The following is an 18,543-nucleotide window of genomic DNA, read 5'->3' on the forward strand; positions in this document are numbered from 1 at the left end:
AGTATTCCATTGTATATATGTATCACATCTTCTTTATCCATTCATCTGTCGATGGACATTTAGGTTGCTTCCATGTCTTGGCTATTGTGAATAGTGCTGCTATGAACTGGAAGCACCTTTATTTAATACGACATGAAATGAAGCTACAGAGGCCCCTGAGTAGGCCTGAGAAGCCCTAACGGTGGTGATCTAGGCCCTAAAAGAATTTGTTATGTGGAACAAGAAAAGGCACTTGTCTGCTCGTGAGCTCTGAAATGCTGAGATGAGGAACATAACCGAGCAGAAGAGTTAACCCCGGGACAAGGACATTAGTCAACGTTGAGAAGCACAAGGAGATGGAACAGCTCAGCATTAGTGACAAGAAAGCAGCTTCCTGGTCCCACATCCTTCTCTACGGTTCTAGGGAGGGCACAGAATTGGGGCCTAGAAGAGAAAGGGGAACACATAGCTCTCTTCTCTTTCCTTCTTCACATGAATGCAGGGACCCAAGAAACCTGTATTTCCAATGTCTGAGGCTGTCTGGCAACATTCTGCAACGTAAAGCAGCTCAGCCTCCCCCAACCCCATCACCCATGCAGCAAGAGCTTGGACAGTATTCGAGCACGTGAGGGCACAAGCGAGCTGGCAGAATCGCCTTTTCTCTTCCACCCTGGCTTGTTGGCCAATGCCCTTTGCACTCTTCCTGCAGCCAGAACCTCTCAAATAATTAACCTGAACATGTAGAGAAGCTCAGTTGTTCTCCACTTTGGCTACTTGTTATATCACTTGGGGACACTTTAAAAAAATTCAGTTCACCTAGGGTGGGTCCCAGATGTAGGTATTGTCTCAAAAGCATACCAGGTGATTGGGATGTAGCCAGATTGAGAAGAGCTGAAATGACTAAACTTGAGCCAATTTAGAAAGTTTAGTCAACTCAGAATTTGTTAATATTTGGGGTATCTGAAAACACCACATAAATAATTAGCCTTTGGTGAACTAGCAAAACCTAGGAGATTTTGGATACTGTGCCCTCTGGGTTGCCTTCTTGGAGTAATTCTTGAGGATCTTTTTGGGGGTGTCATTTAGCCTCTGGCCTCCTGAGCTTCCAGAATACGGCAGAATGGATGAGGCCTGTGATCATAGGCGCACAGAAAATACCACAGTGGACTATCCAGTCCAGTGCAAGCTTCATCATGACCCAGAAGGACAGTTTTGTTGAAAAACGGTACTGCATCCATGATGTAAATCTTAGAAAGTTTCCTTCATAAAGGTTTTCCGTGCACTTTGTCACAGATTCTCAGAATCCCCAGGACACTACGGAGAGTATGGACAGCCCTGTTCCAGCACTGCCTCTCGTCCTGGTCATCCCATCCCCCACCAGAGCCTCCCAATTTGTCTTCTTTGTCACCTTCATACCACGGTGGACAAGACTGAGAACCAGTGATTCAGCCTCTGGGGGAAAGGATTTCTTCATTGCTACTCACCGTGCAAAATAGCAGTTCCTATGTATTTCTTTCAAATCTGCCTCTTTCAGTCACTACCAGCTACCCTTTACTGCTGGTATTCTAAGATTTGGTGACTGCGTATGTATTCCAGCTATGCACACCTTAGGCATATCACGTCTAAACTCTTTTTTAAAAATAATTAATTAATTAATTTTGTTTATTTATTTTTGGCTGTGTTGGGTCTTTGTTGCTGCACACGGGTTTTCTCTAGTTGTGGCGAGCAGGGGCTACTCTTCGTTGTGGTGCGCAGGCTTCTCATTGCAGAGGCTTCTCTTGTTGTGGAGCACGGGCTCTAGGCGCACGGGCTTCAGTAGTTGTGAAACACGGGCTCAGTAGTTGTGGCTTGAGGGCTCTAGAGCCTGCATTGTGGCACACCGGCTTAGTTGCTCCGCGGCATGTGAGATCTTCCTGGACCAGAGATCGAACCCATGTCCCCTGCATTGGCAGGTGGATTCTTAACCACTGTGCCACCAGGGAAGCCCTAAACTCTTATCTTCCTCTGAAGGCCAGAGTTTGGTTTTTGCTTGCCATTATGTAAAGGACACGCTTTCAGCTTGTCATTTTAATTACTCTCTATTGGATCCTTTCCAGTCCTGTTATGTAATCTGTAAGTGCCAGAACAGAATGACACACATTATGGTGTCAATTTACTGTAATTTGACATAAGGACGGGATTGTGATATTTTGTTTCTAGTATTCTTTTCTTTTTTTAACATCTTTATTGGAGTATAATTGCTTTACAATGGTATGTTAGTTTCTGCTGTATCACAAAGTGAATCAGCTATACATATACATACATCCCCAGTTTCTAGTATTCTTATCTGCATGATATTGGGGGTTTTGGTGGGGGATGGGGGCAAGACAGTAAACTCATGACTTCAAGGAATGGTTTCAGGTTCATGAAATTATTTTCTTTGAATTGATATTACCTTCCTGTTGCCTACACTGACACTCAGCTGGCAGGTGTCGCCCTCCTACACAGTTCTGTACATCCTTCTGCAGAGTTATTCCTGCTACTGTCAGCTCACTACCTGGCTAAACTTGGTGTTACAAACGACCTTGGAGATTCCACTGCGTGCCTCTTCCCCGAATCATTTATCATCATGGAAATTAAGACTTGGATATTCAGACTACAGAATGAAAATGGGACAGGTTCTAGCATCGATTTTTAAAAATATTTTTTCCTGTTTTCAAAAAAGTACACATTCATTTAAGACATTTTGAAAATATAAACAAAGAAAATGAAAATCACTCCTAATCCTACCACCCAGAGATCATCTCTGCTAATATTTTGGTTTATAGTCTTCCATTCTTTTATTCAGGGAGTACAACACACACAGAGACACAAACTCCTTCCCTTTATCTTTTTAAAATACGGTATTTGAGACATGCAAAAATATATGTAACATTATACACACACACACAAACCAGGAAAAAAAAATCACAAATAATTGGCAATAATGTCAATTACCTAAGTGCTCTCTCAGCCTACCATTTCCTCCCCCAGGATAACTATTTTCTCAAAGTTTGGGTTTATTATTCCCTTGCTTTATAAAAGTAATTTTACAAATTGTTTGGCCTTGATTTTAAGATTTATAAAAATGGTATCATATTTTTAAAAAATTTATGTTATTGAAGTATAGTTGATTTCCAATGTTCTGTTAAAAAATGGTATCATATTATAGTATGTCTCTTGCTTTTTTTCACTCAAAAAATACATTGGTTCACTTTACCATGTTATTTATGTATAGTTCTTTCATTTGCACTGTTTAATATTTCCATTGTGAAGATATACACGATTTATTCATTCTTCTCTTACTGGACATTTGGTTTGTTATTAGTACTTTGCCATTATAAGCAGTGCTTGTACATGTCTTTTGATGCACATGTTGAGAGTGCCTTTGGGGTGAAATTGATATAAAGTATGCAAAATTTCATCTTTATAAGGCATTGCCAAAATGGTTTCACCAATTTACATTCCCAGCACTGGTGCATAAGAGTTCCCAACTGATCAACCTCCTGACCGACATTTGAAATTGTCAGACATTAAAACTTTTGTCTTTCTTGTAGGTGTATAACATTGAGTATTAATCTGCATTTTCCTGAATACTAATGAAATTGAAGATCTTTTCATATGTTAACTTGCCATATGTGTTTGCTTTTCTATAAAATGTCTGCTTATACTTTTGTCCTTTTTTCTACTGGGTTGTTTGTCTCTCACACATATTTTTAAGCAAAATTGGAATCATACTACACATACTATTTTACACTTTTCCAAGACATGAAACATTCTTTTACACTGTGATTTTAATGGCTGTGGCATCTTCTTTCTCATGGACATCTCATAATTTAATTAATCAAAGTCCTGTATCTTTTTTTCCCCCAATTTTTGTTTTTAGAATTAACTCTTGTAAGATATCCTAATGCATAAATGTAATTACGCATCACTGAATGTTTTCATAAAATAAGTTGCAAGAATTTGGATTTCTGGGTCAAAGGATGTCAATATTTTAAAAGATTTTGATATGTATTTCCAAATCACCTTCCAGAAAGGTTGTATAATTTACATTTCTTCAAAAAAGTCTTTAACACTGGATATTAAATTTCAAATATTTTGCTAATTTAACTTGTAAATATTAGCAATAAAGATAATCAATATTATCAATTAATATCAACATTATTAATCATTAATATTAATAATTGATATTAAAATATATTTACTGTCCCTTGTGTGTTTTTCTTTTCCTGGTATTCTTTTTTCCCTAGTTTATTGTTTGCATTAGACTAAAGTTATATCTAAGTACTATGTTTGAAATTCTTTGGTTTACTTCTTTCTCCCACTTCTTTTGTGGTATGTCATCCACTTGACATACAATTGGGTTCATTTGTTTCTATTTGCATTTAGTTACAGATTTTAATTTTTCCCTGTGCTGCTGCATGGTATGTGGGATCTTAGGTCCCTAATAAGGGATGGAACCCATGCTCCTTGCATTGGAAGCACGGAGTCTTAACCACTGGACTGCCAGGGAAGTCCCTCCCTATGCTTGTCGATTTAATTTTATTATTTGAATGCATGTAACATTAGCATGCTTCCAAATGCCAAAACTATGCAAAAAGATATACTCAGAATTGTTCCTCCCTCCCCTATCCTTTCCACCCTCTTCCCTCACCCAGTTCCTTCAGGCAAGCAATATCACTGTTTTCCGGTTTATTGTTCTTGTGATTGTTTTTACTAAAATAAGCAAATCCATTACATTTTCTTATTTCTTGTCTTTATTACACAAAAGGTAACATACACTACATTTGCTTTTGTACTTTGCTTTTATAACTTAATGATTTACCCTGGCAATTACTTCATATCAGTTCATAAAGATATCCTTTATTGCTTCCCAGTTGATTGTGTGTGTAAGTGTCATAGTTTACTCGACCAGTCTTCTGTGTTTGGGCATTTAGGTAGTTTCCAATATTCTGCAAATACAATTAATGGTACAATGAAGAAGCTTACATATGTAAGGGTACCTATTATTTTTGGAGATATCATCTTAGTAAATTCCTGTAAGTGGGAATGCTAGGTTGAAAGGTAAATGTACAAATGTTTCAGTAGATATTGCCAAATACCTCTTGGTAGGGGTTGTACTATTTTTCCTTCCCTCTAGTAATATTTGTCTCCCTGTAACCTCACCAGCAGAGTGAGGCTGTGTAGGTCTGTCCAGTTGCCCCAACACCATTTTTTAGAAAGTCCTTCTTTGCCGCAGCCATTTGACCGCTTATCATATACTGGATTTTTATATGTAGTTGGATTGATTTCTGTACCTTTCATTCGGTTACACTGGTCTGCCTCGTCATGTGCCAGAACCACACTGTTTTCACTCTGCAGTATGTTTTAGTATTTGCTGGGACTAGTCACCTCTCATAACTCTTCATTTTCAGTGTTTTACTAGCTATTCTTGAGTGTTTAGCTTTCCATATGAGCTTTGGTATCAATTTGTCTAGCTACATAAAAACTTGTTTATATTTTTTGCAGGAGCATATTAAATTTATAAGTTAACATAAGGGGAACTGTCATCTTGACTATGTCGAGATATTTTAACCAAAACCAAGGGATATCTTGTTCAAGTATACTTTTGTGTCTTTCAAGATTCTTTTATAGCTCTCTTTTTTCAAAGAACCAGACTTATTGAGACAGAATTCACTTTCAATCCATCTATTTAAAGTGTACAGTTCAGTGCGTTTTAGTATATTCATGGAGTTGTGTAACTGTCACCACAATCAACTTTAAAACATTTTCATCACTTCAGAAAGTAACCCCAGGGACTGCCCTGGCGATCCAGTGGTTAAGACTCCATGCTTCCAATGCAGGGGGTGCGGGTTCGATCCCTGGTCAGGGAACCACATGCCGTGCATCGCGGCCACAATCAATCAATCAATACACTTAAAAAAAAAAAGTAACCCTATACACAGTATCAGTCCTTTCCCAATCCCTCAACCCCTCCAGCCACTGGCAACCACTAATCTACTGTCTGTCTCTATGGTCTTGCCTATTCTGGACATTTCACATATATAGAATCATGTAATATGTGGTCTTCTGTGACTGGCTTCTTTCACTGGGCATAATGTTTTCAAGGTTCATCCATGTTATAGCAGGTACTCCATTCTTTTTTTTTGCTGAATAATATGTCACTGTATGAATGGATTTACCATATTTTGTTCATCCATGTATCAGTCGATGGATTTGGGGGTTGCTTTCACTTTTTGGCTGTTAGGAGGAGTAAGACCCGATGTACATGTGTGTATAGGTTTTTGTATGGGCATATATATTCAAGTCTCTTGGGTATATACCTAGAAGTAGAAGTGCTGGGTCATATGATAACTTTATGTTTAACATTTTGAGGAAATGCCAAGCTGTTTTCCAGGGCAATTGCACCGTTAACATTCCTACCAGCAGTGCATCAAGGTTCCAGTTTCTCCACATCCTCACCAAAACTTGTTATTGTCTGATTTTGATTATAGCCATCTTAGTGGAGGTGAAGTAGTATCTCATTGTGTCTTTTTTTCTTTTTCATTTTTTTTAATAGATATGCTTTGTTGCTTATCTATTTTTTAAAAATATTTATTTATTTATTTATTTATTTATGGCTGCGTTGGGTCTTCATTGCTGCGCGTTGTGGCGAGCGGGGGCTACTCTTCGTTGCGGTGCGTGGGCTTATTGCGGTGGCTTCTCTTGTTGTGGAGCACGGGTTCTAGGCGCACAGGCTTCAGTAGTTGTGGCACGCGGGCTCAGTAGTTGTGGCTCGCAGGCTCTAGAGCGCAGGCTCGGTAGTTGTGGCGCGTGGGCTTCGTTGCTCTGTGGCATGTGGGATCTTCCCGGACCAGGGCTCGAACCCGTGTCCCCTGCATTGGCAGGCGGATTCTTAACCACCCTGCCACCAGGGAAGTCCCTCATTGTCTTTGATTTACATTCCACTAATAGCTAATCATGTTGAACATGTTTACAAGTGCTTCTTCACCATTTATATATTTTCTTTGAAGAAATGTCTGCTCAAATCCTTTCCCCAATTTTCACCTGGGTTATTTGTTTTATGATTGTTATATTGTTTATATATTCTGGTTATAAGTTCCTTATCATATATATTATTTAGAAATATTTAATTCCATTCTGTAGGCTGTCTTTGCACTTTTTTATGGTGTCCTTTGACACACAAAAGTTTTTAATTTTGAGAAAAATCCGATTTTTTTACCTTTTGTCATTTGTGCTTGTGGTATTGTATCTAAGAAGGGTTTGCCAAACTCAAGGTAATGAAGATTTACATTTATGTTTTCTTCTAAGCATTCTGTTGTTTTAGTTTTTACATTTAGGTTGTTGAAGTCCTAAGCAGTACTGCAGAATGTGACTATATTTGGAGATAAAGTTTTTAGAAAGATAATTAAGTTAAAATGAGGTCATTAGGGTGGGCCCTACTCTAATATGACTGGTGTCCTTATAAGAAGAGGAGATTAGGATACAGACAGTCACAGTACAAAGGGAAAACCATGTGAGGAAACAGGGAGAAGATGGCCATCTACAAGCCAAGAAGAGAGGCCTCAGAAGAAATCAACCCTGCTGACACCTTGATCTTGGACTTCTACCCTCCAGAACTCTGAGGGAATAGGTTTCTGTTCTTTAGGTCAGTCTGCGGTACTTTGTTATGGTAATTCTGGCAAATTAATACAAAACCCCCACTTGGTCATTGTATCGATATATTATTTTCTTAAATCACTTATTTGCATGTTATTTATGGCTGCTTTGGTGCTACAATGGCAGGGCTGAATAAGCCTGCAAACTCAAAATATTTACTATCTGGGCCTTTAGAAAAAAATTTGCTGACACCTGCTCTAGTAGCTACTTAGGAGGGGCTTAACGTGCACAGTACTGAGTTCTTGCATTTTAAAAAGTTATTATTTTTTTTCCTATAGCCTTTGATGCTTGAAAAACAGCATGGATGGATGCATATAAAATCCTTAGCATGTATTTTCTTTCCTTGAGTTTTTAGTAAATGCTGAAAATGCTGCATCACTATAGGCTTGCTTTGCTCTTAAGAAGTCTGATGCCAAATATTTTGGTTACCAGACTCCATAACAAACTACCCTAAAAGGAACGCATAAAGAAAGAACCATTTTGATTATAATTTCACAACATTTGGGGTCAGAAATTCGGGTACGATTTGGCTGGGTGATTCTTCTGTTCTACGTGGCTTCAACTGGAACCACTCAGTGGTATTCAGCTGATGGCTGGACTGATACAGAATTCATGATGACTTCTCTCATATCAGCTAGGATCAGGTAGACCCCTCTCCCTCTCCATGTAGTCTCAGAACCTCTCCACAGGGAGTTAGATATTTTACATAGTGGCTCGGGGCTTCAAGGGCAAGTGTTCCCAAAGACCCAGGTGGACTCTTCAAGACTTCCTATGACCTAGGCCTGGAAGTCTCGTAACATCACATATTCTATTGGTCAAGCAATTTGCTTAGGCGAACCTGGATCAAAAGAAGTGATACAGAATACACAGTCATCTTTAATGTACTGCAGCCTAATTTTCTTACATCTTTAAATAATTTGAACTTTTTATATGGAGGCCTTGAAGATTATCATTGTTATTTTTTGTCTAATAGTTTTTATTTTTAAAAATTTTGGCCGTACCACATGGCACGTGGGATCTTAGTTCCCTGACCGGGGATTGAACCCGTGCCCCCTGCATTGGAAGCATGGAGTCTTAACCACTGGACTGCCAGGGAAGTCCCTGTCTAATAGTTTCAAGAGGCTAGCTCTCAAATTTGATCATTCTGTGGTCATTTCCCCAAGTACATGTGAGTCCTTTCATTTTGTAGGTTTATATTTTCTTATTTCCAGAAAGTTTCTTAGATTATAGTTTCATCATATGTGGAACTTTGCCTACATATATGTTGGACCTTCTATGCTTGTATTCAAATGACATTCCAAAGAGAGACAGAGAAACAAGCACAAAGGTATGGAGGCAAGGGAAAGTAGGAACATTTCAGGAGCTTGGATGGGGGATGTGTAGGAAGAGACAAGAGATGGAGTGGACAAGGGCTTGATAGATGGAAGGTCTTGTGTGCCAGCAGTGACACCACAAGCGGCAAATTTAAAAAAAGCAATTCTGTTGTATAAAGAAATAAAATTTTGTACTTATATTAAAAAAAAAAAAAAAGCAATTCTGACATGCGGTATGGAATATGGATCAGAAGGAACAAGGCTGCAGGAGGGAGACAAGATAAAAGGGTATTGCATTAGCCTAGGTAAGAGGAGCTAAGAGGGACAGAGTGTAGATTTATGTTTGAGGAGAATCAATGGGATTGTTGGGTGTGGCGGGGGTGGGTGTGGGTAAAGAATGAAGGATGACTCCCAGGTCCTGGGCAACCAAGAGTCCAACAGTTTTAGACAAGTAGAGCTTGAGGGGTCTCTAGGACATCCAGGTGGAGAAGTCTAGTAGGCTTGTGTGTACATGGAACTCAGATGAGCGGTCTGAGCTAGATAATGCACTTGGGAGTTGCCGATATACGATATACGTGGCAGATGAAGACAGGGCGGATGCAACGGCTCAGGGAGAATGTACGGGGTGCGATGAAAGCTGAGAACAGAAGCCTGTAGACGGAGGAGTGGTCAGAGGGGTTAGGAGATGAGTCCCGTTGTGAAGGCCAAGGGGGTGTCAAAAGAGTGGAGAGCTCTGTGTCGTCAAATGTCACCAAGAGCTCTAGTAATAGAGGACTCAAAAATGGCCTGGGGCATTTAGGATGAAGCCAGCGCTTACTGACTGAGAGCAGTGCAGCGATGTGGTGGGGACAGAAGCTACAAAGCTATGGGTCGGGGAGTGAGAGGGGGCTGAGTTGGCAGAGATGAGTGTAAACTACTTTTAAGACTTTTGTCTTAAAAGACAGGGAGGGAATAGTAACTGGAGCATGATCTATAATGACAGAGGTTTCCTCCTTTTTCTTTAGGACAGGAAAAGCTTGCACATGAATAGATGGTGAAGGAAAAGGACAAGTAGGTAAAAGAAGTCGGTAATTTTGGGAGTGAGAGTGATGACTGCAGTATGTTTGAAAGAAGTTTTCTGACTATGTGTGAGGTGATGAAAAACAGAACCGAGATGGAGAGATGCTAATATGAATATATTTAAAGTGGTTAATTCCCAGAATGGCTAGTCCACATATTGAAATTACTTTGGTTTCAGTCAGTAGAGCAAACAGAACAAACCATATTTACATATTGTTTTACATCATTTACATCTCTTTTCTCCAGAGGACAGGATCAGTGTTTTACCCTTTCAATGCCTCCCTCAAAGTTGGTGTTCAATGAGTAGTAAATGAATAAACAACGTGTCTTTTACCTGTATTCTAAGTATCTTAACATATTCAAAACATAGTTAAGACTCTGCATACAAGTGAAAAAGTCTTCTAAGCATGCAAAATAGTCACAAAATTCATGAGTGATAGGTGATGCCAGTTTTTTTGGAGTAATCTGTTTACTCTCACTTAACAAAGTTGGTTACCAGCATTTCCTTCACCACAGGGGTTTAAAAATAGGAAGATAAGAGGGGGAGGAAGAGGATGTCCTAAACACAGGCAGGCAGACAGCAGCAGAAGGTGGTACGATCTGCCTTACCATAAGGTGCCAAAAAGCAGTGAAAAACCAGACTCAAAGCACAGGGGCCTGGGCTCTCTTAGCTTAGGGATTTACATCCTTCACTAACATACCAAAAGTCCTTAAAGGACACTGCTGTCTTGAGCCTTAAATAAAGTTGAGAAAATGATCCTTTGAGCCGTTAAAAAAAAGCTTTGCTGTTCCTCATTTGGCATCATCTCCTGTTTCACATAGTTTGGAAAGGATTCTATCAAAACGGATATTAAAACAAAAAAGCTGATGCTGAGATGGTAAACCTTGGTCACTCTCTGTTCCTTTGCCCAAGCTGTTTACCTAGTTTTTGATGCCCTCCCTTTTTTTCTCCTAGGATTTCTCTCTTTTTCTTCCTTGCAGGCTGAACACAAACGCCACCTCTTCCAGGAATCCCTCTGCATCGTCCAAGCGGAAGTAATCTCTTCCTCCTCTGCCCTCCCACAGCATCTCACCGTGGCTTGGCTTTGCACGGATCACCAGACCTGCTTGTTTACACGGCCGGTTTTCCACTAAGTTACGCGCTCCTGGAGACCAGGGACCTTGACGGTGTACCTACACAGCACCTGGTGCAGTGCTACAGCGCTAGGCACGGAGTCGGTGCTCAGTTAACGGTTGCTGAGCTGAATTAATACGGAAAAATCACTCAGGGCAGGGTCCCATGCTCGAGGTGCGGATGAATGATTCATGGGGGTGGTTCTTTGCATTCTCTACCTTGTAGTCACGTCGGGCCGAGCATCCAGCCGGCGGGGCGCATACCTGTGGAGTTGGAACGCACCTCCGCCGCCCGCAGCTGGCTCACGGGAAAAGCCCGCAGGGGGCAAGTTTACTCCGTCCGCCCGGAACCCGGCCGCAGGGGGCGGGACTCGAGGGGAACTCGGCCCGCTGGCCCGCCCCCTCCTCGGCGCGGCGGAAGCCCCGCCCCCAGCCGCGCGCTCGCGCAGGCGGCGCGTGCCCGGCCCCCGCCCTGCGCCCTCGCGCCCTAGCGCCCTCGCACCGGGGGCGGGCTCGCTGCGCGTGCCGGGCGGGGAAGCGGCGCGAGCCGGGTGCCTGAGAACGTTCGGCGCGGGGGCGGCTCCGGGGCCTGAGCGGGCGCCGCCACCGCCTCAGCCTCGGAGGCCGGGCTGGAGGAGGCGGAGGAGGCTGCGGCCGCCGGAGACCTTTTCGACGCCCCCAGCTCCGGCCGGGAAGTGAGTACGGCGGGGGTTTGTGGCGGCCGCCGCAGGCTGCGGGAGAGGAGCGCGGTGCCAGAGCCTCGCGCCCGCGAGAAGCGGGAAGGAGCCCGCGCAGCCCCCTCACCTCAGGAGCCTGCGGGGGTGCAGGGCCGGGAGCGGCGGAGACGGCGCGCGGGGAGCCGGGGCCGCTGCACAGCGCGCGCTGTGAGGGGAGACGGCGCCGCGCGCCCGGACCTGGAGGGGCGAGCGCGGGGGATGGAGCGGAGCTCCGGGCCGCCGCCGCCGGGCTCTGAGCCCCGGGCCGCGGAGGGGGCTCCGGGGTCCCGAGCGCGCTGTGGCCGCAGGGCGCGGAGCCGGGGTGCGGGCGCAGGGCTGATGCTGCCCGTGCCCGGCTCGCAGGGAGGAGGCTCTGCCTTAGGTGTTTAAGGGGGCGAAGGAGGCAGGTCCTGGCAGAGGGCAGCTGAGGCAGGCAGGCCCTGGCAGAGGGAAGGGAATTTATTTCACATCACCTCAAAACACTATTTCCCGAGGCGCCTCTCAGTGAACCTGTGCACCGAGGTCAGCCGTTAAAGGAAAGTGTCCTGAGAGGAGGAAGGATGCAGCTAACGAATGCTTGCTGTTAAATTCCTGTGCCAGGCCTTGGGATTAGGGAGACCTTCCAGCAGTCTCAGCAAACGTTTATTGGTTAGGTACCTTGGGTAGAGAACCGTGGTCAGCACTGGGGCCACAAAATTGTGTAAAACACAACCATCATTTGCTATTTAAGTGCTGGCAATTTGGTTGTAAAGGTATGCGTATGAAGTACAAAGCAACATTGAATTTTGTCTCATTCACTTTAGGTTTCTTTTCCCCAGTATTGGGAAATTGGAGCCATAAAATTGCTTGCTTTGAGGATTAAAGCAGAAGGGTCAAAGAAGCTTGTGGGAGGTACTTGGGAGAGTTTTGAAGGAACTTCTGCGTAACATTTAAAGAGAGAGAAGGGAAACGGAAATTGGAAAGAGAAAAGAAGTTACCTTTCTTCCCAAGTAGAATGAAGCTCCATGACTATTAACTGCTAAATCCTCAGTGACAAGAACAGTGCCTGACCCACAGCAGGCACTAAATACCTACGTATTGCCTGAATGAATGAACCAAGCAAGGTTTTGCTCTATTTTACACAGAGCACTATTGATTAATCTGGTGTTAGGGATGGCTGAATGGACTTCCCTTGTTCCTCAGGTTCTCTTTTTTTTTTTTTTTTTTTTGCCGTGTGAAGTAACCCAGGTTCTTAGGTCTGGGCATTTAAAGTGATGGCTAAGGTGATGGAGTTGTCATATCTTGTGGTCATGCTGCCACTTTCACATCTTTATTGCATGTTGGCTGCCAGGAGCTTACTCCTTGGGCCATTGCTTCAAATCATCCCGTTCTGGCCCTTTTCTATCACTTGAGGAAGGAGAGTACTTTTGTCTAGAGAACATTTTTTCATTTTTATATTGGTTCTTGGATCTTAGATCTGTCATAAGAGGATGTATCTCTGCTCTTCTGTAAGGGCTGGGATTCTGCCTTTTTTCTGCCTTGGTTGGATTTCTGGACTCTCGAGCTCCAGGCTGCTGTTTCAGTTGCCTGGGTTGCAGTGCCTGTTGGGTTACTTTGTCTGCCAAATTAAAACTTGACCTTTTATGAGTTCTGTGAGAATTTTTATCGTACATAAATGGAATTACTTTTGAAGGGGGTTGTGTAGTCAAGGTAGTGTTGGCAAGGCTTTTGAGTGTCCACTATGTGTGAGAGACAAAATTTCTACTTAGTTAGGAAATCAGATTTAAAACCAATAGAATGCCAAGTTACCACTTGTTTTATATCTTTAGTATAAATCTCTCAGGACCTATGTTTCCTTGTATAAAAATAAAATATTAATTCAAATTTGGCATTGTGTAGTAAGCCTTGAAGAACTAAGTTAATTTCTCTTTAGTTTTATGACTGTGTACTTAAGAGTGCAACCAGCAGGTGTCTACTAGTTCTTATTTTGGGGTGCCTAGGTCCTGTAATTTTGGATGCCTTGTTCTAGGTTTTCTCAGTGATATTGTATTTTATTTATTTATATATTTAATTTACATTTATTTCGAAATCAACTTTACTGATGTCTGCACAGATGTCCTGTGCAGAGCTGGTCTAGTGGGGTTATGTCTGATAAACCCACTGTAAGTTGAAAGTATGGTAAGTTGAAAATGCATTTAATACACCCAATGTACCGAACATCATAGCTTAGGCTAGCCTACCTTAAACACGCTCAGAACACTTACATTAGCCTACAGTTGGGCAAAACCATCTAACACAATGCCTATTTTATAATAAAGTGTTGAATGTCTCATGTAATTTATTGAATACCGTACTGAAAGTGAAAAACAGAATGGTTGTAAGTATCTCGGTTGTTTACCCTGTGGCTGACCAGGAGCTGTGACTCATTGCCGCTGCCCAGCATCACGGGAGAGTATCATACTGCATATTGCTAGCCAGGGAAAGGATCAAAATTCAGATTTGAAGTACAGTTTCTACTGACTGTGTATTGCTTTCGCACCATCTAAAGTCAAACCATGGTAAGTTGGGGACTGTCTATACTTTGTAACCACTATCCCAATCAAGATATAGAAATTTACATCACCGTAGAAACTCCCTCATGCTGATTTGCAGTAAATACTCTCGTCACCTCTCATTTTATTTATTTCTAGTTATATAAGTGTCAGGGCTGTGGCATCTAGTGCAGGAAGTATACTGCCCAATTTTAGGGGATGCCATTCACATCGGAGTGCCTGTGAATGGCAGCTCCTGGAGTTGTATTGTGCAGCCTGGGGCTGTGTACTGCAGCTCTGCAAATGGCTCATGAATGTACACTCTCTTATTAAATGCTCAAACAGTACAGACAGAATACAAGGCCCCTTGACCCACTCCCTTCTCCACCGAAACGGCAGTTAGCAGTTTGTTGTGATCCTTCCAGACCTTTCTCTATGCATTTTCATCTATATATAGATAATACAGGAAAAAGTAGGGTTTCCTCCGATGCCCACATTAATGACATGATACTGTAGACATTGGTCTGCAACTTTTTCCTAACAGAATGTCTGAGATCTTTCCATGATGGAACATAAAGATCTACCTGGTTCTTCTTGACTACTACACAATACCATACATAGTATATATTGTACTGTAGTTTATTTAATCCTCTCCTCATTAATGGCCATTAAAGCTGTTTGCCATTTCACCATTGCCGCAGTGAATGAAAAGTAGAATTGCTGGGTCAAAGGGGTGCATGCTTTAAATTAATTGATGGAGGTTTAACCATGTTGCCACTTGTGGATCTGGTTCATTTATTTTTAAAAGCTGAATAGTGTTCAGTTGCAGACTTAAGTCACTGTTTATGTATCCTTCACTAACTGTGGGACTGTTAGGTTACTTCGGATACTAATTCATTGCTGGATTTATGTGTTGCCAAAGCATCCTGCCAGTCTGAGGCTTGCCTTTTCCTTTTGTTAACAATGTCTTTAGTTGTATACAAGCTTCACATTTTAATGTTATATTTATGGAAAATTTTACACTAAATTAACAAAATTTGTTTCTGTGTCTGGTTTAAGTAAATTTTCTCTACCCCAGGGTATGAATTCTATATATCTGTAGTTTCTTCTAAAATTAAAAAAGAAGTTTTGCTTTCTGTGTGGAATTTCTATATGGTGTAATGGAGTGATATATATATTTTTCAATTTGGAAAACCAGTTTTTTAGCACTTTTCCTCATTTTTTTTTTTTATTGTGGTAAAATATACACAGCATAAAATTTACTATTTTAACCATTTTTAATTGTACAGTTCTGTGGCATTAAGTACATTTACATTGTTGTATAAACATCACTATCCATTTCCAGAACATTTTTATCTTTCTCAACTGAAACTCTGTATCCATTAAACACTGGTTCCCCATTCTTTTCTCCCTCCAGCCCCTGGCAACCACCATTCTGCTTTCTGTCTCTGTGAAGTTGACTACTCGCGACACCGCCTATAAGTGGAATCATACAGTATTTGTCCTTTTGTGTCTGGCTTATTTCACTTAGCATAATGTCTTCAGAGTTCATCTATATTGTAACATGTGTCAGGATTTCCCTTTTTTTTTTTTTTGACCTCTCCTCGAGGCTTGTAGAATCTTAGTTCCCTGACTAGGGATTGAACCCAGGCCCCCGGCAGTGAAAACGCCAAGTCCTAACCACTGGACCTCCAGGGAATTCCCAGGATTTCCTTATTTTTTAAGGCTGAATACTATTCTGTTGTATGCATACATTATGTTTGCTTATTCATTCATCCATCAATGGACACTTGGGTTGCTTCTGTCTTTTGGCTATTGTGAATAATGCTGCTATGAACATGGGTGTGCAAATATCTGTTCAAGTCCCTGCTTTCAATTCTTTTGTGTATATACCCAGAAGTGGAACTGTCCATGATATTAAAAAAATTATGTACATAACTGAATATGACCAAAATGGGTGGATAGTACAGAGAGTCCCTATAAACCCCCTCTTCTTCAGGGGCACTTTCCCATTATTAACATCTTGCATTAGTGTGGTACATTTGTTACAACTGATGAATATATATTGATACATTATTATTAAGTTCATGGTTTAATATAGGCTTCCGCTCTTTGTGTTGTACAGTTCTATGGGTTTTGACAAATGCAAAATGTTATCACATGACATTTCATGTAACGTCGTTGCAGTATCACGCAGAATAATTTCATTGCCCTAAAATCCCCTGTATTCCACCCATTCATTCCCCCCTCCCTCCTGCTGAGCTCCTGATAACAACTGATCATTTTACTGTGTCTATAGTTTCTGGCTTTTTAAAATAAATTTATTTATTTTATTTTTGGCTGTGTTGGGTCTTTGTTGCTGCGCGCGGGCTTTTCTCTAGTTGCGGTGAGCGGGGGCTGTACTTCGTTGCGGTGTGCGGGCTTCTCATTGCGGTGGCTTCTCTTGTTGCGGAGCACGGGCTCTAGGCGCGTGGGCTTCAGTAGTTGTGGCACGTGGGCTCAGTAGTTGTGGCATGCGGGCTCTAGAGCTCAGGCTCAGTAGTTGTGGCGCATGGGCTTAGTTGCTCCGCGGCATGTGGGATCTTCCCGGACCAGGGCTCAAACCCGTGTCCCCTGCATTGGCAGGCGGGTTCTTAACCACTGCGCCACCAGGGAAGCCTTGTGTCTGTAGTTTTGCCTTTTCCAGAATGTCATATGGTTTGGATCATGCTTTCTAGGCTTTCAGACTGGTCTCTTTCACTTAGCATTATGCCTTTACATTTCCTCTGTGTCTTTTCTTGGCTTGATAGCTCATTTCTTTTTATTGCTGAATAATATTTCATCGTATGAAAGTACCACAGTTTGTTTATCCATTCATCTATTGAAGGACATCTTGGTCTAGTTTTTGGCAGTTATGAGTAAGCTCCTATAAATATTCATGTGCAGGTTTTTGTGTGGACATACGTTTTCAGCTTTCTTGGGTAAATACCTAGGAGCGTGATTGCTGGATCGTATGATAAGGGTATCTTTAGCTTTGTAAGAAACTGCCTGTCCAATTTTGCATTCCCAATAATTTTAAAATTATATATCCTAGCACCCTAAATGTACTTAAAAAATAAATCTTTGTCAGACTGTTCTGTAAAATTAAACCGCATCTGGTATGAAGTTATATTCTAATTGTTGCTTTTGTTGGCTGTCTTTCTTAGCATTATACTTCTTTATATGTTTTGAAGTTTTGATTTACAGACTCATTTGAGGGTGAGTACTTTTGCTTTTGTTTCTCTTATTTCTGTGCTCACCCTTCTCTGTGTGGTGATGTTTCAGGTGCTTCCACTTATTGACTGGACTCTAGTCAAGAAATCAGATATGATAATGGTCAGGGTCCTGCTCTTTGAGGTAATTGGGGCTATTTTAGATCCACTCACAGAGTGTGTGAATGTCTTGGTTCATTTCCTGGTCATGAAGCTGTGTTTTTATCTTCTCACTTTTCAGAGCCCAGAACACCACATAAGCCATAGTTCTAGGCAGAGACTGACAGCGGTACTTTTTCACTTCCTTTCAGCTCTAGCCTCATCCTTGGCTTTAAGCAGTGAATCTGGCTCAGATGTCTCCTCTTTCTCCACCTCCTTCACTCTGTGTCACTGTTGCCCTGAAGGAAGTATACACCTGCTTCTTGACTCAGAGTCCAGCAAGCCTGTAGCTTCAGTCCTGCTCGCAGTTTTGTGTATTTGTTCTGTTTCTGATCCAAGTGGAGGGTTGTCTTGTTTTTGAGCCTTTTTAGTAACTTAAAAAATATATTTAAAAATATCTATTACTGTGTATTTGGAGCAGAGGGGATGCATCGAAGTGTTTACTTACTGGGCTGCTTTGACTAGAAGACTTAAGTGACCAGGCTTCTTTCTAAACTTGATACCACTAATCCTGTTTTCTGTGTTATTGCAATGCCTAGACCCTCCAGTGCAAAAGTTGAATAGCAGTGATGATAATGGGCATTTTAGTCTTTTTCCTGAATGGGAATGCTTCCAGTGTTTCACTGTTAGATATGGTATTTACTAAAGGTTTCTGGTAGGTAGGTGTCTTTTGTCAACTTAAGGAAGTTTCCTTCTATTCTTGGTTTATATTTTACTGGGTGTTGAATTTTATTGCTTTTTGGCATTTGTTGAAATTATCATTGATTTCTCTTTAATATGTTAA

General features: G+C 41.7%; 1 protein-coding gene and 2 long non-coding RNA genes across 32 annotated transcripts in view; 1 reads left to right on the forward strand and 2 right to left on the reverse strand.

Moving 5' to 3' along the window:
- Positions 1-18,543, reverse strand: part of LOC309611905 — a 348,213-nt gene that overhangs the window by 160,561 nt on the left and 169,109 nt on the right. The window lies entirely within an intron of this gene.
- LOC309611907 lies at positions 3,774-11,569 on the reverse strand. Its single transcript, XR_014234827.1, has 2 exons — positions 11,364-11,569; positions 3,774-4,952 (listed from the first exon to the last, which is right to left on the reverse strand). It is a non-coding gene; the product is annotated as an uncharacterized lncRNA (long non-coding RNA).
- The window catches only part of DTNB (dystrobrevin beta), a 252,130-nt gene continuing 245,192 nt past the window's right edge, over positions 11,606-18,543 (forward strand). For 28 of the 30 annotated variants that reach the window (XR_014234821.1, XM_082356902.1, XM_082356892.1 and 25 more), the window contains exon 1: positions 11,706-11,839. The gene's annotated coding sequence lies outside the window, so the exon portion shown is untranslated. Of the gene's footprint in view, positions 11,840-18,543 lie in introns of all 30 variants that reach the window. The other 2 variants (XM_082356910.1, XM_082356899.1) reach the window with 2 other exon arrangements.

The sequence above is a fragment of the Balaenoptera borealis genome (assembly GCF_965194805.1).
Source record: "Balaenoptera borealis genome assembly, chromosome: 15".
Taxonomy (NCBI): Eukaryota; Metazoa; Chordata; class Mammalia; order Artiodactyla; family Balaenopteridae; genus Balaenoptera; species Balaenoptera borealis.